Source organism: Pholcus phalangioides, unplaced genomic scaffold (assembly GCF_987345545.1).
Source record: "Pholcus phalangioides strain wild (caught in Gottingen) unplaced genomic scaffold, Ppha-v1.0 ptg000012l_1, whole genome shotgun sequence".
Taxonomy (NCBI): Eukaryota; Metazoa; Arthropoda; class Arachnida; order Araneae; family Pholcidae; genus Pholcus; species Pholcus phalangioides.
Window position 1 is genome coordinate 2050552 of NW_028301605.1, and position 22467 is coordinate 2073018.

A 22467-nucleotide genomic window follows, 5' to 3' on the forward strand; every position below is an offset into this window, starting at 1 on the left:
TTTACCATTCCCTTGTAATGGTTATAGGTGCTTTACCATTCCCTTGTAATGGTTATAGGTGCTTTACCATTCCCTTGTAATGGTTATAGGTGCTTTACCATTCCCTTATAATGGTGAAGCAGGAGGTCTTCAACATTTCGGACACCACTGGCCAAATTTAAATTGGCCACGAAAGCCCGCGGGCCACCAACTCATGCTGACGTATTTATAATTGTAAGAAGAATCCAGATTTTTTTTTTTACAAGGCCGGCTTATATGTAATTTTACAGTGAAATCCTAATAGAAGGAGGGGGTGGGAGGGGGGGACAATGGTGCCCCTGGTTGTATTGGGACAAAAATAATTGAAGACTCCTGCTGAAATTCTGAAATTATTTATTGTTATTTTATTACTTATCAATTTTGTTTAGTTCTGAAATAATTTTTCTCCCCAGTTCTGGAAAATTTTCTGATCAATTACTTTCTTTCAAACCGAGCACAACTCAGGTCTATCACCATCTATGGGCGATTTACTACCTAGTGAGTTGTGCCGGAAGTGTAACCGTGTGTGTGCGCCTAACAGTCTGAATGTGTATGTAGTGTTGTGTTTGATTTTTCAGTGCTGCCATCTATATCTCAGAAGTGGAGCGAGTGATGTGTTATGATTGAATTACATTTGTAGGTCTGTTTCTCTCTGTGACGAGACTTTTTAAAGGGGAGATCGGCTCGCATTCGCGCCTTGAAGCTGGGAACCACAGAAAACCAACTTCAGCTGACCACCACTGTGGCAACGGTGGGGGGGGGGGGTTCGAACCCGGGACCGAGTACGTCACCATGACCACTCGACCACTCTGATCAATTACTGATTTGTTTAATTGATTATGACTAATTTTAATCTGAAATCACTAAAAAATGATTCTTTAATTATAAATTTCAATAATTCGGAATTTCTATTTGCTTAATATATCTTGAAATCATTTCTTTCATTAATTATGCAATTATTCATTTATTAATTGTGAAATAATTTCTTTCTCTTGCTGATTCATGTAAGTTTGTTTTTCTTTCACCAAGTCTGAAATTACTTCTTCCGAAAATTCTAAATTTTCATCAATTTATTCCGAAATTATTTTTCATTAATTCTAGAATTGTTTCTCTTATCAATTCTGTAATTATTTCACTAATTCCGAAATTATTTCTTTCATTAATTCCAAAAAAAAAAATTTCATTAATTCCGAAAAAAAAATATTTCATTAATTCAGAAACTATTTCATCAATTCTAGAACTATTTCTTTCATTAATTCCGAAATTATTTTTCATTAATTCTAAAATTATTTCTCTCATCGATTCTAGAGTTTTTCTTTCATTAATTCTAGAATCACTTTTGTCAAAATTCTGGAATTCTTTCATTAATTCTAAAATTTTTCTTTAATTCTAAAATTATTTTTTCTTTAGTTCTAAAATTATTTTTTCTTTAGTTCTAAAATTATTTTTTCTTTAGTTCTAAAATTATTTTTTTTTTAGTTCTAAAATTATTTTTTCATTAATTCTAGAATTATATTCGTATTTCAATGTTTTCAACCATTTTCTAAAAATTGTCTCAGCGAGTCAAGAAAAAACATCTCGAAGGGGCAAATGTGACCCTCGGGCAGCGCGTTGAAGACCCCTTTGTTAAAGGATTGTATTGCGTGCCTCCCTTCTCACTGGTCAAGGGCATTAGACTTGCCTGCTCCGGCCCTGCTAAAAAATGCACCCGACTAGCTATCATTAAAAAAAAATTTGCTTGAAATTCAAGTTCCGTTCCTACTGACAGAAAATCGACTTTTGCAACATTCTTAACCGACAGAGTCCCGATTGTTACGTTTCTCCACACTGTTTGTTCATCGTGTATTGTTGACGAGAATGTATCGCGTTCATTGGCAGCGTGAACGCACAACTACACTGTCGTCTCACCGGATTCCTCGAAGTCGAAGGGTTTTGAGCAACACACACGACGCGCGCCCACTCGATCGAAGATTAATTGTCATCATCATCAGGAGTATCGGGTAAAGGAGACCAGACGAGGAATGGCCGACCCACAGATTGAGGTGGAAGTCCTGCAAGGAATATGCAGGTTCTGCAAGGCGCAGTCCGACGTCCAGAAGCTGCGACAGCCCTGCAAGTGCGTCGTCGATGACACAAAGTACGCGCACCGCACTTGCATCATGCACTACATACTGACGTTCAAGGAACGCAAGTGCGGCACCTGCCGGAAGAGGTTCTACTTCCCCTTCAGGAAAGGTAAGCCCAAGAAGTACAGGTTTGGAGAACAGGTCCAAATTTGAGAACTGTGGGACCAACCGCTCCCATAGAAGATGGACGAGGACGAGCACCCTTCCAAGGAAATTTTTCTTCGAACTTGAACGAGAGTAAAAAAAAAAATCTCAATGATTTGATGCTGGAACTGATGAGGGACGTTCGGACATTTTTCGCACCAGAGATTAATTTTTGGCTGTTGATACATCGTTTGGATTGTTATTTGGATTGAAATTAAATATCGTATTCAAATTCAGACATCTTGGACTGTTTCTAATAGCTCGATTGGCAAGATATCGCCAATGTTGGCAATCTCGTTTGAAATTAGGAAATCTCTAAAAAATAAGATACATATTGTTGGAGAATTGTATAGGGTTACTGCCACGCCGTTTTGGCCGAAATTGGTTTTCGTCGCCAAGTACCTTTGTCTTAGCGTAACCAGTGAATTTTATACGACGCCAAAATATCGTAATAGTGCCAAAAGAGGGGGAGATTTGATGTGTGTACAGCATAGTTTCCCAACCTTTTTTTGTCCCACACACACACATCGCCCCCTTCTTCAGAAATTTTTTTCTCCCAGCTCCCCCAACGCAATCTAACTCATAGAATCCTATGCTATCCTCGTAGCTTCTACCGCCCCCCTGGAACATATATTCCATCGCCCCCCAGGGGGCGTTAACGCCCACGCTGGGAATCACTGGTGTACAGCAGTGGTTCTCAACCTTATTTTGTCCATGGCCCCCTTTCAACCATTTCTTATTCCTATGGCCCCCCCCCCTCTTGCGAACATGAATAATTTTCTACCACCCCCCCCCCCACCCGTTTTTCCATTAGAAGATAGTTATTCAAAAATTGTCTAAAATATATAAATATGTTTGAATTTAATTTGATTAATTTTTAATTTATGAAAATTACGAAAGAGCAAAATAAACGTAATAGAATACAGTAAAAAAATTAGAATAAATTATTTTCAATCAATGTAAATTCTGCGCTTGAAGACGACACAATGTCATCAAGTTACTGTAAATACAGATACAACGCCACAACAGGCAAAATGCCCAACGAGGTGGCTGAGAAAAAGATGCCCATAAAAATATGGATGTCATATATTTCAAAAGTACAGCAACCCAATTAAAAATGCAATTAACGAAAATTATAAACAATATACTTATGCATGATAGAATATTATACAATGCCCATAAAGAATACTTATGGTTGTCTTAATCTAGGAATGGATAGAGCTTCTCGATTTACCCCAACATGTTTATCGTATTTCTTTTTAAACGTGTCAATTGTGTTACAATTTATTACCTCCGGGGGTAAGCTATTCCATTTATTAACAACCCTATTAGAGAAAAATTCCCTGCGACACCATAACCTTGCATTGTCCCTCACCAATCGATATTGGTGTCCCCTTGTAAAAAGCAGTCGATTGGCGGTGTACTAAAAGTTCATGGTCCATCCTATCCATCCCATTGAAAATTTTGAATACATCGATCATATCTCCTCGACACCTGTGTTCATCCAATGTAAACATATTCAAAAAATGAAGTCTCTCTTCATAACTCAAGCCCCGTGTGCCAATAAGGACACGCGTAGCTCTTCTCTGCACCCCTTCAACCAAGTCTATGTCCCTCTGTAGGTATGGTCCCCAAAACCTTACAGTATACTCAAGTCCATGACGAACTAAGCCTCGAAAAAGCGGAAGAATGACTAGGAGAACGCGAAGAGACCTTTTTGAAAGCGAAACCGAGCATTCTATTCTATTTTTTCACCACCGCTGAACAATGTTTAGAAAACCTATGCCGCTCGTCAATGAGAATTCCTTCTGGAAATCAAGGTAAACAACATCTACATTTTTGTTCTTACCCAAAGCCTTAGTCACGTGATCATAGAAGCAAAGGAGGTTAGTTACACATGACTTCCCCTTCCTGAACCCATGCTGATTATCCGACAATACATTATTCTCATCTATCCACTTCACAAACTGCCTTTTGATGATAATTTCCAAAATTTTAGAGATGGAGCTCGTCAAACTCACTGGACGATAATCGGACACCGCTTCTCTACTATCCTTCTTAAATATCGGAACAACTTTAGCAAGTTTCCAATCCCTTGGGACGATACCCTCAGCAACACTGCTCCTATATATCTGTGCGACTGGCCCCAACAATTTATTAGCACATTCCCTGAGGCCTCTGGGATAGATATCTCCTGGTGCTTTGCTTGCACATAACATTTCTTAGAAGATTTAGGACTTCCACGTCTTCTACTTGAATATCGTTGAGGGTTTTATTACCTCATGCAACACCCGTATATCGAATATCATTATCTCCATTAAAAACAGACGCGAAAAAGTCATTGAAAGCACTACACATGCCTACATTGCTCTCTAACCTAGAGCCTCCTATTAGGAGGGGGCCAACCGTCCCCTTACATCCATTATTGACGTATCGAAAAAATGATTTTGGGTCAGACATAATGTTATCTACCAACCTAGATTCAACTTCCTTTTTACTATCCCTTATCACTCTCTTCAACACTCTTCTTTTATCAGTAAACAATGATAGGTCACGTCGTTCACTTTTATACTCTCTGAATGCTCTTTTATTTTCAAGATAAAGGTTACGCTCGCTATCCGTGAACCATAGAGGGGTGCGATGTACAAATACGCTTTTTTCGAACAAAGGCTATGACGTCGTGCACAACAGAGGACAGCTTCGTACTAAATTCTTCCCATTGACTTACCACCCCTGCAGATTCCAACCGGTCTTTGAAAACTTCCGCTAACCTTCCTCTCAAAACATCAAAATTAGTTCTTCGAAAACAAGGAACCAGTCTTTTGTTATCGCCCTTACCCGAGGAAAAGTTACAGTGAAATCTGACGATACGATGATTACTGGAAGAAAACTCTATCCCTACCGAAACATGTTCAACAAGATCCTCAGAACTAGTAAGAACTAAATCCAAAATAGCAGTAGCCCTAGTGGCTTCTGATACATGCTGATACGAAACATTTTCGAACACCAACTTAAGAAAGTCTCTTTCATACTGATCTCTAGATGAAAGGTTCACCCAATCAATACCTGAGTAATTGAAATCCCCTAGTATGAGAACCCTCTTACGCTTACACATGTAGGAAATTTCATCATGGATGAAATTTGTATTATTTCAAATTAGTTTATTTTTGAGTAAATGATTATGGTTTCGTTGAGAAAATGTCAGTTGTAGCTTCCAAAATACGCGTTCTTGTAGTCATAAAAATCGCAAAAAGTGGTAACAAGCAGTTTTATTAATTTTATTCTCTTCGTGCGGATAAAAGTAGTAATGAGGGAGTAGCCACACAAATTAATCACAATTGAAAAGTTCAACGTTTCACATCGTTTTCAACAATAATACATGTATCAAGGATATAGGTTCATGTTGCAGCCCTACTATAAACTTAAAAAAAATGAACTAAAATACGTGTGAAAAATATTTAAATATTTGTTTGAAACATTCATTCCAGAAAAATCATGTGCGCAGTCACAGGGCCGGATTAACCATTAAGCAAAATAAGCACGTGCTTAGGGCATCAGTACTAAAGGGGCACCACCAAAAAGATATCATATGGTATTTTTTTTAACGCACGATTTTTTTTTGCAACATCGATCATCCGATAGATTCTAAAGCCGAGTTTTCCTAGGAGCAGGTTTCCTGTGCCACGCGCAAAGTGATTCACCCAGCGCGACACGCCGTCCACTCACCAGTAAGAAAAGCAGCATGACTGTTTTCCTACAGAGCGCAATACGCCTGACGACAGCGCTTTACGTCCGGCGTGATTGGCCGACTGCTTCTGGAGGAGTCAAATGCGTCGTGCGCCGCGGTTTTGCCGATACTCTCTTCACTCTTCTGTGTTTTCTTTCCCTTCCCTTCAAACCGGAGCATGCAGACTACAGAGTAGCTGATGCCAAAGCCATATACTTTATATAGCTGCCCTGATCTGATGCGTCTCGCTAGGAAAACACAAACGCGTGGCGTGATTATGTAACACGTTTCTGTCGGCGCGAAATAGTCTAATTCGGTTCACGCTGCGCAACAAACCTATTCCTAGGAAAACGTGGCTTGAAATTTTAAGAACACTTGATTGCAATAGTTGAAGATCATTATCACGAGGATGGCACAAAAGATGAGAAACTAATAATATTGCAAACTAGACCACATTATTTTGCTGAGTTTTTTGATTAGCTTTTCACAATTTTCATAAAGTACGCCCAGGGCTGTCTCTTAACATTATCACACGCCCACATACAAAGCGATTTTTCTGAGAGAGGCACTACTACCTAGCTAAAAATTCCTACCTACCTATTTGCACAACGGTGAATCATCAGAAATAATATACTTACTCGCAGGGCCACAACTGGATACTTAGTTAGCCGGGGCAACCACTCATTTAGGCACCCCCCCCCCCGTAATGCTGAAGGATAGGTTAAATGGTTAAATCTGCGCCCCCTTTTTAATACGCCGGGGGCACCAGATTCGCCTGCTCCCCCCAACTACTTGCGGCCCTGCCTATTGGTAATATTATGGCCATTCTAAGATTCAAAGGTTTCTCCTTGGAGTGTTGTTACAGTCTTTATCTCATCAACCGTTCGTCGTAGTGCTATGGCTCTAATTTTAAAAATTCTAAAAATGTGACCAGAAATTACCCTGTACGAGTTTTGAGGATGAAAATACAGTGTACACAAAATAAAAAATGAAATTTTTATACGATCCTTCCCCTCCTTCCGTCCTCTAACTTCCAATTAGACAGTTGTTGCTCTTTCTCTTCTGAGTCCAACAAACAAATCACATGTTTTTAACTCCATTATTCCCTGAGATATTAAAATTCAAAAATCGGAGACCAGTCCACGCTGAGGAGAATTTCACGGCCCAATGCAAAAAAAAAAAAAAAAAAAAAAAAATTGCGGCCCTCTCTAAATTTTTTTTATGTAGTTGCTCCCCGACTTACAAACTTTTCGAGTTACGAACATAAATCTTGAAATTTTGTTTTCACGAAAAGAACGAATTCTATCACACTCATTTTTTTTTCATTATTTCAGGAACGTGTTGATAGTCTGGATCGTAATCAAACACGATCCATTGAGAGGGAATGACATTTAAATTAATTTTACAAAATTCATACATTATTAATAATAATTGGCGCGTGGTCCACCTGGTGACACTTCATCGTGGCTCGAACCATATTGAACAGACATAAATTTTTTTCATACTTTCAAAGCGCTTCATCATCCCTTTATCAAATATACGTTGCGATTCGATAACTTTGATCATTTTTCGAATTTTTTATTGATGTTTTTGTTTAATTAATGTAAATTAATAGAAGTAAAAGAATCAAGTACTGAAATTCCATGACCCCCACAAAAGTGGGGCTGACAGGCAGGATCGTCGTAATAGCATCATAGGCCCCGAGATAAGGGATTTTTCGGAGGCCCTACCTGAAAAATTCAACTACGTCTCGTTTTTCTGAGGCACCTCTTCTCTTGAGGCTCTTCGGGCACGGCCCGGGGTGGGGAAGCATGCGTTAAGACGACACTGCCTAAGGTTCGCACCAGGCATCCTTCTTTTTCAGTTTTGAATCTGGTAACCCTATCTGAAGACCACATAATCCGTATTTTCACTTATTTGTTTGATCATCCATATTGTCCGAATGTTTTTGTGGAAAGAAATAATTATTTTTTCTACATAAAATCGATTCTTGCAAATGCACGAATTTTGTTGCCGAAATTTTCGTCTCATAAAAGAGTTTCATGCCAAAAAATGACAAAGAACTCTTCCTATCCCTCTTTCATCATCTCATGAGTTGCCTGAAATTTCGAGATTAAATGGCAGCACCAACAGTATATAAATCAAGCCTTTGGAGAGAGTAGGTGGTCTCCGCCTTGGCAGTGCTGAGAACTGTGTCCCCCAATATCTTTCGTCGGAACATCACGTGACTCGTGTGGAAACAAACACGACCCCCCCCCCCCGTTATTTTCTTATGGCATAAATAAGAATTTAAAACAATAAATAAAAGAATAATTTCACAGCATGGACGAGATAATTCCAAAATTAATGAAAGTTATAATTTCAGCATTAATGGAAGAATATATTCTATAATTAATGTAAGAGATAATTGCAGCATTGATAAAAGTGATAATTCCAAAATTAGTGAAAGAATTAATGAAAGAGATAATAATAAAATTAATGAAAGATAATTCCAAAATTAACGAAAGATAATTCCAAAATTAGTGAAAGAATTAATGAAAGAGATAATAATAAAATTAATGAAAGATAATTCCAAAATTAGTGAAAGAATTAATGAAAGAGATAATAAAATTAATGAAAGATAATTCCAAAATTAGTGAAAGAATTAATGAAAGAGATAATAAAATTAATGAAAGAGATAATAAAATTAATGAAAGAGATAACAAAATTAATGAAAGATAATTCCAAAATTAGTGAAAGAATTAATGAAAGAGATAATAATAAAATTAGTGAAAGATAATTCCAAAATTAGTGAAAGAATTAATGAAAGAGATAATAATAAAATTAATGAAAGATAATTCCAAAATTAGTGAAAGAATTAATGAAAGAGATAATAATAAAATTAATGAAAGATAATTCCAAAATTAATGAAAGATAATTCCAAAATTAATGAAAGATAATTCCAAAATTAATGAAAGAGATAATTCCAGAATTAATGAATTTATGAGATATAATTTGAGAATCAATGACAGAAATAATTCCAGCATTAATAAAAGAAATAATTTCAGCATTAATGAAATAAACAAATCCAGAATTGATGAAAGCAATTATTTCAGAAGTAATGAAAGAAATAAAATAGTTAATAAAGGAAATAATTCCAGAATTAATGAAAGAATATTCAAAAAATAATGAAGGAAAATTCAAGAAATGATGAAAGAAATGATTCCGGAATTAAATAAAAATAATTTAACCTCTCTCTTTAGATGAGTTCTTCTCTCTATCCATTTTTTAAATCTTTAAAACCCAATATTTAGAGACCGAACTGTACATTTCTATGGAAAAATTGCCAGGCGGGAAGTTTGTTTTCACCGAGTCCCGTAATTTCCTTGCATTTGATGTCGCTGCAGTCAATGGTGTTACGCGGTGGATGCTCCCGCCAGTAATATAATCTCTGTCGTCTGCTTCTCTCCAGGTTACTTGTTTTGGACGTCTCCTTGTGTCCTGAAAGAATTACTGAACTGGTAGTTCAAACTTCCAGTTCTGTTTGTGAGCATTAGCTTGTAGGGAACCGACTTCTTCTCTGTCGTCTGCTCATTAAGAGGCTCTTTGTTTTGGACGTCTCCTTATGCTCAAATAAAATAACCGAACTTATAGTTTAAATTTCCAGTTCAGTTCACGAGCTTTGTTTATAAGGAGCTCAGCGGAATAAAGAATATAGTTTTTTTTTCACTTTGAACTTCATCATCACCACATGAGTCACTTTTGAATTTGACATTAGATGGCAGCACATTACTATAAAGTGCAGTGTGAAAAAATTCACTTTTTACGATCTTACCTGTCGTCGAACGTGGAGGTCCTATGTTTTGGATGTCTCCTTGGGTCTTGAAAAAATTACTGAACTGGAATTTCGATCTTTCAGGTCAGTTTATAAGCTTTGTTTATAAGATGAGCCGTTAAAACCCAAAACGGCTCCGTGATATGATTGGCTGCCGATGATGTAACAAAAATGAATGGGTTACCGGCTGCGAGGGATTTGGTGAAGAAAGTGGCAGTACATGGGTTGGCGTCGAAATTTCATTTTGTTTATGCTTTCCTTCTTCGCTGATCGTACCGCCATTTTTCCCCTCCCCCGAAATGTGAGAAAATGACCGAAAAAATGGGAAAAGATGGCCAAATCCATTGTTCTGTCACTTTGGTTTCCCCCCCCCCCCTCCGAACGAAATTTCTGGCTACGCCCCTGGCTCAACATTCTTCATCTGATTGAAAGCTATTGACATGAAATTGAATGCGAGGAGCATGTATTCTCATCGATCCTGGGTGAGTTGATTCGTTTGTTAAAATTATTCGTAATAAAGTGTCGAACCTCGATTTAACGAATTGTGTAAAACCGGCATTTCCATACCTTAAATTGAGAAAATTGTTTTATCGGGAGGGGAGGGGGCGACATTAATGCAGATATATGCACAGAAACAAAAATAAAATTACTGGGCAGGGGCGTTCTAAGAGCATCACGGGCCCCAGAGGCGTACGCAGCGCTGGGGGGGGGGGGGGTAACGTTGAAGAATTGGGTAGTGATAAGAACGTGGTCGTTATAACGTTTGTTCACTGTATTTCCATTAATTCATTTAATCTACGTAAACAAATATCTTTAGTATCTGACACGTTTCTTAAATTAAATGTTTGCTGTGTGGAAAGCAAACACAAAGCTAAAACATTTTTTTTTTTGTTCACCCCACCATGAAATCGCCGGTGGCAACAACTTTAAAATTAACAACAACTGAAAAGGGAAATTATGCCAGAACCTGAACCCTTTAAGCAGTTTTTAAAGTTTTCCTGATGTGCATCGCAATTGCCACTTATGTTTATAAAAGTGTGCTAAAAGAACCCGAGATATTTCGGGGTGACCAAAATAAAGTAGATCAAGTTTAACGAGATATCTCAAGATTGCGGCTGTAAGGGTTTACTGTGATTTTTGTGGGGCCAAGTGTGATTTTGCTGCTCCCACCACTAGAATTTTATTAATGATTTTGTAACTGTGTTTTTTTCCCATGTAAAATTAGCGGCCCTTCTGAATTTTGTTGCCCCCCCCCCCCAGTTCTGGTCCGAGTTGTGTTTTTGAAATACGTGATTTTCTTTTTTTGTAGATCTTGATCTTTGGAAGGGCAGTCAAAATATTTCTATCAAAAGCAGCATCAGAATGATACAAAATGAACGTGGGAGACCTTTGTCTGTCATAGGTCAGGAAATTTCACCAGAAGATGCACTAGCCATAGAGGTTGCAAAAGTCAGGGTAGCGGAAAGATGAATGTCTAGTGTCCTGCTGAAATAATATTATTTGAAAGTTCAGGAATCAAAGTACAGCACTGGCAAAGTCACTTTGGGCAAACCTTTGGCTCTTACCAAAGCAGAGAGGTAAGAAATTGTGATTCTTCCCCCTTCCTTAATGTATCTTTTCTAGTTATTGAGCTTATACCTAATATTTAATGACATGTTGGTAGCAATGAAGTCATTAGCACGCTAACCTACATTTTTCTATATTCAATTGTGCCTTCTTTTTTTTTCAAAAATGTTATAGCCATGAAAAATACAGAAACAATTTAAAAATCAATGTTATATTAGAAATAGTACCATGGGCCCCCTCCACCAGGGGCAGCTCGAGCTTAACTGCGGCCTGGGCGCAAAGCCTTGTGTGCTGCCCCTAAAGAAAACTCTTGCGAGAGAGGCTGACATTAGGGTTTCTAAATTCCTGACATTTTTGAGCCTCCGGGAACAGGATATTGTATTTCCAGACAATTTGGGAAATCACTTATTTACAGTGGAACCCTGTTTATATAACTAATTTATAATACTTTCTCATTTATATTACGTTTAGGTTTAGCCTCAATTATTCTCTATACTTTTTTTAAAAAAGTTATATTTCATTTATGCATCATATAACTTCAACTACACTATGTTTTCACTCCGATTTGAATCCCAAATTTTGGCAAAAGTATCATTTCACTCAATTGATGTACATGGGAATTTTTTGAAATCTCACTTAACATACCGTGTATGTAAAACACTGCAATTAGACAAATACTTAGATTTTTATACACCTTAGGTTTTGGTTTATGACACTTAACAATAAATGGCAAAATATAATAAAATTTTGCAATGATACAGTCAATAGATTTTTAGAAATTGTGTTTTAAACCAAAGTAAAATGTCAGAAATAACATTCTTCATAAAACGCCATTAAAATTTTCATTCACAGATTACTTGATGTAAGAACCAGGGTTGGGTTTTTGGCATAAGTGTCAAAAACTGATTTGAACCGTCAAAATCATAAATGAATGCTTTTGGATAATGTTTTGAACACAATAAGTATATAACATTATGAAAAACACTTTCATATGTTTCATTTTATCTATACTACTGATTACCTGTGTTCAATTTACTTAGCAAAGTGGAGCTGTTTATTCAAAATATGTGTGATAGGAGATCAGGGATAGGTTTCTTACCTCAGAAATTAGCTCGGTATTAAAACAGTGAAAAACTTACTGATGTCAAATAGTTTTTGTTAACCTGATAGATAGGTTGAATAACAAAACACTTTTATGTAGATTAACATGTTTTTATATTTTGAATTATAATTACTGAGCACAAAATATCTATTTTGATATTTTAAATTTTCTGATCTACCCACAAAATTTTATTCCATATAAAAATTCTCGTATAGCATCTGTTAATACACTAATTGTGCTCATTTATTCTCACCTAAAAATTTCATATAAATCCAGAGTTTTAACAAGTATTTTTAATCAAAGAACTGGCAGGACATGATACCCATTGCATATTTAGATACAGCTTCAGTCAAAAAAACCATTGCATTATAAATGCTAGTAAATATACCATATCATAGTAAAAAAAAACTTATCCTTACTCATGCACTAAGCTACAAGAGTTTCTTAAGCATCATATACAAGCAAGCACTGCCAAATCAGAGAAAATTTTAGTCCTACAATTTATTATTTTGATTGCTAGATATATTCTAATGTTATGCACAATAAGGGTTTCGCTTTGAGTATCAGTGATTATTTAGATAATTTAATAACAGAAAACAACATTACATATATGATGTAAAAGAACTTTTTTAAATACCTCTCTGTTATGAAAAGAGTACAGCAGATGATTTATATCAATACACATATATAAGCAGTTAAAGAAATTTTGGAGGATCAAGAAGATCATCTTGGATTGAAGAATATTAAATCATTCCGTAGTTTTTTGTTCAGCATTTATGCTATGCTTTATTAAAAAGTGTATATTTATTAAAAGTGTATTTGCAAGAAAGAAAACATATATTGTCCAAAATAATTCTTTAGAGTAAAAAGTTATTTTACAATCATATTAAGTATTTATTCTTTGTATAACAGTCACTTTGAACATTACATGTAATTAACATGTGCATTTCCAATGAGAATTTTTATATTGAAAAGCAATATTTGAGGTTTTTGATGTGAATGTGTTTAAACCGTCAAAAACTTGCTAATCCTGGTAAAAATGCAACTCTAAAGTGGGCATAGCTTCGGTTCTAAGCGTCAAAGGCCTGGTTTGGAATCACAAAAAATGGGGTTTTCATAAAAAATGAAGAAAAAAACAAACCAATATTTTTTCTTCCAAAATGAGGACACTTATAGTTTCTGATAACAATAACCAATTGATAATTACAGCCGAAAGAAACCCAGAAGCCAAATGATGATCTTGAGTCCTACTTGGTCAAACAGGATACATGAAAACAGGGCAACTCCATTTTACATATAGCTCAGGGCTTGACAAATCTCAGTCGACGTGGTGATTATAAAATAGGTAAAATGGTCGCCTGAAATTCATGTGATTGTTAAAATGGAGCCTAAGGGTGGCACAGAATTTTCTGATTTTATTGCAGTGTGCCTTTCAACATCAGGAGGAGTCATTAAGTCTCTGAAAAGTCTAAAAACATTATTTAGGACTGTTTTGAGGAAAAATCATGCTGGGTTTTTCCCCTTTAAGCTAAAATCTTTTTTTTTTAATTCAGTCATGTGTTTAATTTATGTACTGTATGTGTTCCATAGATCCCTCGAGACAGTCTTTCAAGCAAAAACTGGATTTGGATAATTGACTGAGAATTTGAAGTTTTATGATCTTACCTTTTGTGTGCCTGCATTGCCGGAAGTTCATTACAAAAGCAGCTTCACACGTCCGTGGATTATAGCAGCTAATAATATTCAGATAGCCTATTGATGTCATGTGCAAGCAAAAATCATCATCCAGAATACAGAAATGTTTGTCAATGGGGGTGGGGGGTGTTACATTTTTTAATCTCCTACAAAAGTATGGTTAAACCTCAGCTTCTAAATGGAAAAAAAAAATAACAAAAGCCGTAAGTCCTGATAACTATCAATGAACTTTTGCCTATGTTACAATATTGGTCCATTCTATATTTTATATTAGTGATTGATAGCAATATCGAAATGATAGCATTATGCATGATTTCAATAAACCGCGTCTACTGTATTGTGTAAGAAGAATTTTGGCCTCCTCCGATATCGTCCACCTCCCTTGTCAGCAAAATTTTAAATATATTATAATAATGATTTCAAATATTTTACGAAAAAAATATTACAAAAGAAAACACCTTTTACGTGCTATTGTAATCATTTTCAATTAATTTAAATAATTTTTTTAAAGGTTGGTAACTCTTAAAGTTTTTCTGTAGGAAATTCCTTTCTCCCCCCCCCCAGAAGTCAATTCTGCTCAAGTATATTATAGCACGTTATTTGTTCCATGCATGATGCTTAGGTGAAAATGAGGTTTCATCTGTTCTGCCATCTTTTTAAAACTATCCCATCTCTTTCGGAACACCATCTGTTTGCTCACTGTCCTTGCTTGGGTTAAAAACCTATTCCCAGCATCAGTCCTCGCTTAGGAAATTTCCCTGTTGTGGTCTTTCAGTTTGTATTTGTATTATTAATTATTGCTAAATGAATGTTTTTTCATCATAACTGCTTGGCTAGTATTTTACAATTGTTTTCATTCTTTTTTCAGATAAAATGAAAGCTGGGGTCTTTCTCCACAAAACACTAGATGATATCAGAGATTCATTAGTTTCAGTTCTGGAAAGGAAACATTTAATCACCAAAAAGACAACATTCAAAAGGAGTTTGACACTTTTATGCTAAGAAAGTAGAAATGATCAAAAGTTTAGAAAGTCCTTTGCATGTGCATAGTGGTTGCAATCATACGTATTGTAAATGAACATTAGTTGATATTTTTTCATCAATAAATACTTCAATTTCAATTTATTTTGTGATTTATTTATAAAAATGATGTGAAATTTCCATTGAACTCTCAAGACTTGCTAGGATTTGGAGCGAAGGTGCTTTTGAACTTTTTCTAAACAAGTCTGATTCCTATCCTTTGTTACTGTATTAATTTATATTCACTAGCTTATGAATTTTGATATTCGAGAAGTGGAAAGATATTTTGAATAACATTGAATTTTGAAAATATAAAGGTATTTGGGTATTGCTTTTTTGGCAATAATGGTAGCCTATACAAAAAAAATGTTATTACCCTTTCAGACCTTGAATTCAATGATAACACACCTACAATCCTTGAAGTCAGGGCTGAACTCACTAAGTTAAAAAAAAAAAACTCTACAGTGAGAAAAAGTTTACCACATTTGTGCTTTCTGGGATCCAAGTCAATTAGCTCAAGAAAAACGCCAGTGACACAATATTTCTTGCACTGTCTTTACAGCAGGGGGCCACTAACTCTTTTCCCATAATATTTAGTGCAAAGCAATGTAAAAACAATAGGTTGCTTGCTTTCCCATCCAAGCCATCATTCCTCTAGTGATTAAAGCACAAAACTTGGGTGAAACCTGATAGTGTGAGCGCATACAAACAAACGAAATTTTGAATGGCTCAATTCATTTGTGCAATATTTACAATACTTCAAGTGTAAAACCAAAGCATAGAAAGACTGGCACCGAAGAATTTAATTTGATAGTTTGTTGTTCGAACAACATTTCATTTTGTGTCAACGTCTGTTTTCCAGCAATCAAAAAAATCTGCCAAATTACTGATCTCCCCGTTGGTCTCTGCTCAGTAGCGTACGCAGGATTTTCTTAAGGAGAGGTGCTCATTGTTTTTCACCGCAAAAAAAAAAAACCACTGATAGCTTGGGGAGGGCATATAGGTTCCCTGAGCAACCCCCCCCCCCCTTGCGTAGGCTTCTGCTTGGGGGTTTTGAACCCCATCTTGCGTACGTCAGCGGTTCTGCACTTCTTTTTTCAATATGTTGCACATTAGTACAGCATACTCAGTATATATATAATGATGAAAACTAATTAAAAATATGAACATATAATAAATAAAAAATTATGAAAACTTAGAATTGTAAGAGATACATTATTAAAATCTAATGTGAGAGTTAATTATAACCCCATTGTTGAAAATTTAGAATGAATGACAGAAATACGCAATTGAAAATTTATGACAAGTAGTTATAAAATTGTATTTTTGAAAAAATTTTGAGAATCGGTAAAAGCCTTCAATTGTCCATCAGTGCCGGGAGGGGGGTCCATCCCCTCAAAACCTAAGAAAATGACAGAGATATATGTTATAACATGGTATATTCGTTTGCTCTCTATTACTCTGTCCCCTCCCCTCAAAAATAAATTTCTGGACGGGGCCGCAACTATATAGATGCTTAGTTAGCCGATGCAAGCACGCATTTTGGTGCCTCGTCCTTCTAATATTGAAGGTGGGGTTAATAGATTATATTTGCGCCCCTCTGGTCCGGGGCACCAAATCTGTTTGCTGCCCTGGTCCTGGGGTCCATTTGATCTAGTGGCTCTCTTATTGTTAAAACACTATACTGATAAGAATCATGACGAAACTTTTTTCGCTTATAAGCTCGGAAGTGAAAAAAGTTTAGTCCGTGTGATTACACGGACCAACCGGAATCTTGCCATTGATCCTTCGCTTCAACATTACTTTAATGCAAGGATACTCAATCTTTAGGAGAGCGCGGGCCACTTCCTCGTTGATTTGAAAATGTGTCACGGGCCACTTAGTTCATGTGGAGATGTGCCGTGGACCACTTGAGTGATCTGGGGCTGGACCACGGGTAACGAGTGATATGTGGAACTGCACCGCAGGCCGCTTACGTGCTCTGGAACTGTGCCGCGCATCACTTAAGTGATCTGTAAATATGTCGTGGGTCACTTGACTGATTTGTAAATGTATCGCGGGCCACTTGAGCGATGTGAACTGTTCCAAAGGCCCCTTAAGTGATCTAAAATGTGCCGCGAATCACTAAAATGATCTGGAAATGTGTCGGGTTCGCTCAAGTGTTCTAGACCATGCCGCAGGTAAGTAATCTGTGTATATGTTGCGGGTCACTTGAGTGATGTTAAACTGTTCCAAGAGCCATTCAAGTTCTCTGTAAATGTGCCACGGACCGTTTAAGTGTGCTCTGGAACTGTGCGGCGGTCACTCAAGTGATCTGAAAATTTTTACAAAATTAAGTTTGAGGTCGCAGGAGACATCAGATAAGTCCGAGGACCACAGTTGGCCATGGTTTGAGCATGGTATGAAACAACAGCACAGTAGTATTCAATGCAACCAATATCTCGAAACGAGAAATTTCATGGATGGGAAATTTTCATTAGAATTTAAAAATTCACGGTTTGAAAAAAACTTTTTTCTCTCGAAGACGAAAATCCACAAAATGAGTATTTTTACTAGAAATGACGTGATAACGGGGGAAATTTTGCAATCTTCTGAGTTCTATGTAACTTTGTCCCGTAAAATACAGATTACATGGTCATAAGATTTCCAGATACAGTTCTGTTGTGAAAGATAGCAACATAAGGTCATCTTGGCGACTTGTTTCTAAGATGGAAAAGTATAATTTCTTGCCAAATATGATAAACTAATGAAACCACGTTAGTACGTTTATACTGACGTCACTCCTTCATCAGCCAATCATATCACTGAGCCGTTTTGGGTTTTAACGGCTCGTGTTTATAAGGAGCATAGCGGAATGAAGAATTTAGTTTTTTATACCTGAGCTTCTCGTCATCACCACATAAGGCACTTCTGATTTTGAAAGTAGGTAGCAGCACCAACAATATTTTTAAAAATAAATTTCTTAAAGTATTCTAGAGTATTAAATTAATTTTAATTCCCTTAAAATTGTTAGTGCCATTGTGAATTCGCTGCAAATGCTACAAGGCAAAAAAAAAAAAACTGCTTTGGCGGACGACGTAACATTTCGAGTCACCCGGTATATACGGATTTTGCCATTGCGTAACGCAGTGACAAAACTGTTCATGTGAACATAATAATGATTCATTATCAGGATTTCAAATCCATCGGAAAATATAAATAAGGGGCCATTCAAATATTACGTAAGCAGATTTTCAGCCATTTTTTTTTACCCCCCCCCCCCGTCAGCAGCTTAGAATATTTCATATCTTCAAAAAGGGGTGGTTGATGACGTAAGCCACCTTCAACCCCCCCCCCCCCCCGTCATCAAAAGTCAGCAAATCCGAAACCCCCTCTTATCAGTCAGTTTGTTGACTTTAATTTCGATACGGTGAAAATCTGATATTTCGTTGGATGACAAGCTACCTTCAAGTGGCTTTTTGGTTCATAATGTGGCCGCTCTCTCGAGGGCGAACGAAGCAACCAGCAAGTTGGCTTAAACACAACACAATATTTCACATAATAGTCTTTACTATATTTAATATACAAGGCGCATAGGTAACGGGGCATATGGCATTTTACTGGTGAACCATTGGTCTTAGAGGCATACTTCCAATTGGAAAAAGTACCCTAATAATGTGTAGTACTCAGATATTTGATTCATGTTGCCAGGGGTTATACAGTTATTAAAATAAAAATGTTAAGTTTTTATGTGGACACCCTGTGCCTCAAAACACAATGTGAAAGTTGTTTCCCGGTCTCCAACAAAAACATTCATCGTTTCTAAGTGCAATATTCACTGAGATATTCGAAGAAGGTTAGAAAAAAACATCATTAAATGCGAGGAAACCATTTTACCCGCATTTAATGCTGTTTTTTTTTCCCCCAAATTTCCTCAATTTTTCGAATTTGCATATCTCGGTGAATATTGCATTTAGAACGGAAAAAATAGCGTTTTAACGAAAACTTTTCCAATCCCCCCCGGATAAGTTTACATAGGAACAATATAAAAATCTGAAATTTAACGAAATTTCTTTATTATTCCGGTCTCTTGGAGTTCATTATAACGGGGTTGACTGTATTCCCACCAAAAAAATCTGATATTTTTGCAATTTTTGATGTGAAAGCAGCCCTTTTTATAATGATTATGTCATTTTACTTTTATAAATTTAAGAAGGAAACAAAAGAAAGAAAGGGTGGGGAGAAAAAAAGAAAAATGGCCAAGGGGGCTCGGTTGTGCGTAAATGCCTTGAAATTCCACTTGTGCGCAAGGGGATTCGGGCCTCACTTTCAGTTTTATGACAAAATTTCACATTTATGACACGTTTGACTACGGTCACGATTAACCTCTTTATATAGCTCTTTCAATATTAAAATATTTCATTTATACGAAGCACAATTTCAGTTATTTGACATTTTCATTTTGACTCGAACTCCAAATCTTTGGCATTTAGACATCATTTCCAACTATCAAATAAAACGAGGTTTTTGTAGATTGTGGAAAATGCGTCGCCAAATTGGTTTTGCATGCGTGTTATCAACACTAAAAACCACAAATTTTAGGTTGAGTTATACAAAGATACGCATTGAGCCGGTCGGTTGTGGACATTTCAAAGTGAAGACTTACGTGAGAATTTATCACACGTTTCTGAAAAATCAGCAGATGCCCTGACTGTCAAATAAACGGATTTAAATTGCTTTAAATGTGGTCATACGCCATTTTAGAATTTTCTTTTCTAATGTCCACAACATTGTTCTTGCAGTACAGGAAAGTTGCATTGAAATAATTTGGGATGTTGCAGGCCAGCAGCAGGCTTACGTAGTAGGGCAGTTAATAGGAAGCATTACAGTATAGATTAAAAAAAACTTTAAAGATGTGGTGTCAATCTTAGTCCTACTAAGTCCCAATACATTATCTGCTTGGATTGCATATAGAAACCAATCAGCAAATCAAATGACGTTAAGATAGTCTTAAATATGTTTAAAATCACGTTTTTCCTGTTAAATTGAAATGAATGGCACATGAACACTTGCGATTTTGAAACAACAGCAAATTTATGCAGTTACAGTTTCTTAAGTTATACAGCTATGTAGTTTTAAAAAATTGTAATTTCGTGGGTATTTTTCCTCATGTATGATTTGGTCTCTTGGAGTTCGTTATAACTGAATTCGACTTTATTTTTTTTCAGTGGAGGCAATGGGTGTTGGCCACCCCTCCCCAAAAATTCATTAAAAAAATACCCCAGAGCAATCGTTCTTTATTCAATTTTTATAAATATATTCCCCATCAGACCACTCAGGTTTAGAGGTGCCGCGAGTTCGATACCCGGTTCGTCCTTGTCAGAAAACTTTCCTGACATAGGGGTACAACAAAAAATGACGACTTGACCGCAGCACAAAATTGCTGAGTCCCCCATCGAGGGGTTAGCGCACCAACCTCTCGATGAGTATAAGAAACAAGCCTGCCGTTCGGAATCGGCCATAAATTGTAGATCCCGGTCTAATTAGCCCTTGTGTGCAGAAAATGACCGTGGTGCGACAAAAATGATCAATGATCAGACCACTCAGTGCCGGTTGAAGATAGCTTTGTGATAAACTAGATGGCTATCCGTCTGTAATTGCATGAAAACGATGGGGGTTTTTTAAAAGCTTTCACTTTTCACCCATTTACTTCTTCGATTGCATTTACTACCAGCACTCAAAAGAATGTCAACAATGAATAGTCAACAAATCTTTGTCTGATTTCTTTATGGCAGCCCTCTTTGAATGAAAATTTTTCGAACACGAACAACTTTCTGTCTTTACAGTTACTCCATTTTGCTTTAAACCTCTTCTATAGTTTGTGTCAGGGCCTACTGTCACCCCCAAGTCGTAAACCCACCGAGATTACATGCAACGCTTTTTTTATTTCCTTCCTCATGTTAATGTTACTTGAATAGCGGAAAAATTGCGAAAAATATATTCCATGCATTTTTTGTTTGAAATTAAATTTTTTTTAGTCAGAGTGGAGTGGCTAAAAAAATTTAATTCCACAAACTTCTTCGTGGCCCCCGTATCAGTAGCCGTGGCTCCCCTTTTGCCAGATTTTCATCCGTGGCCCCCCTGGAATATCCTAGGGCCCCCCCTGAGGCCATATGGCCCCCGGTTGAGAACCACTAGTGTACAGTATACTTTTTGTTAAGACCGTTTTAACCGGATAGGATAGAAAAAATTTCAAACGTCTATATCATGTGACGAGTTCAAGTCCATCTCGTCTTTGGGAAGGGTTGAAAGGGTCTGATCATAGAAAGGTCGTAGTCAAGAAGATCGTAAAGCAGAGGGGTTCTTAACCTTTTTCAACCGCGACCCAAAATTTACAGCAAGATCGGCTTCGCGACCCATGGATCTGTATGGTTTTTTGAAATTGGTGAAACCAGAGTGACGCAAAAAGTGCATTTATAACGGGATTGTAAATGGATTTTTATGACTCATCTAGGAAGTCCCTGAAAATCAAGTTTGGGTTGCGGTCCACATCTCTAGAATACCTAGCTGTAAGTGGATTTGTACGACCCTTCTCGGAAAAGCGAAGCAAGTTTGAGTCGTGACCCCATGGCTCAAAAACTTTTGGCTGTAAGTGAATTCATACGACCCATCGTGGAAGCCTCTTGCGACCGAAGTTTGGGTCGTGACCCATGGTTTAAGAATCCCTGTCGTAAAGCTTCCGCTAATATTCAAAGTTTTTCGAATGTCAATCTTTTGTCTTACTCCATACCAGAGCCACACCTTGGTCAGCCAGTTCACTGGCGTCGAAGCCGGGAAAGGAGGCTGCAGCCTGAAAGTGGGGCCGTCTCAAGAGCACCGTGAGCCCCCGCCCATAAGCCCCTCTTAGGCAAATTTACATGCATACTACTCGAAAATTTCAACTGTATCTCATTTTTGTGTGGGCATCCCCTTCTCTTGATCGTGCCTGGGTCGGCCCATGCGTTAAGACTGCACTGGATGCGGGCAGGGCCGTCTTAAGAGCATCATGGGCCCCCGGGCCAAATGATTTTTCTGAGGCCCTACCAGGCAAATTTTTGAAAAGCTCAACCAGATCCCATTTTTGTGAAGCCTTCTTTTCTCGTGAGGCCCCCGGGCCGTGCCCGGGTGGGCCCATGCCTTAAGATGACACTGGATGCGGGTGCTCGAGCTCCAACAGAAATTTGTGGTACTGATCGTAGCACCTCCAGAATTGATTCAAAAATTAAGATTTCTATAT

General features: G+C 37.1%; 1 long non-coding RNA gene across 1 annotated transcript; it reads left to right on the forward strand.

Moving 5' to 3' along the window:
* The first annotated feature begins 9961 nt into the window (after nucleotides 1-9961).
* LOC149079130 (uncharacterized) lies at nucleotides 9962-15313 on the forward strand. The gene is made up of 3 exons (XR_016193663.1): nucleotides 9962-10311; nucleotides 11139-11406; nucleotides 15061-15313. It is a non-coding gene; the product is annotated as an uncharacterized LOC149079130 (long non-coding RNA).
* Nucleotides 15314-22467: the final 7154 nt, after the last annotated feature.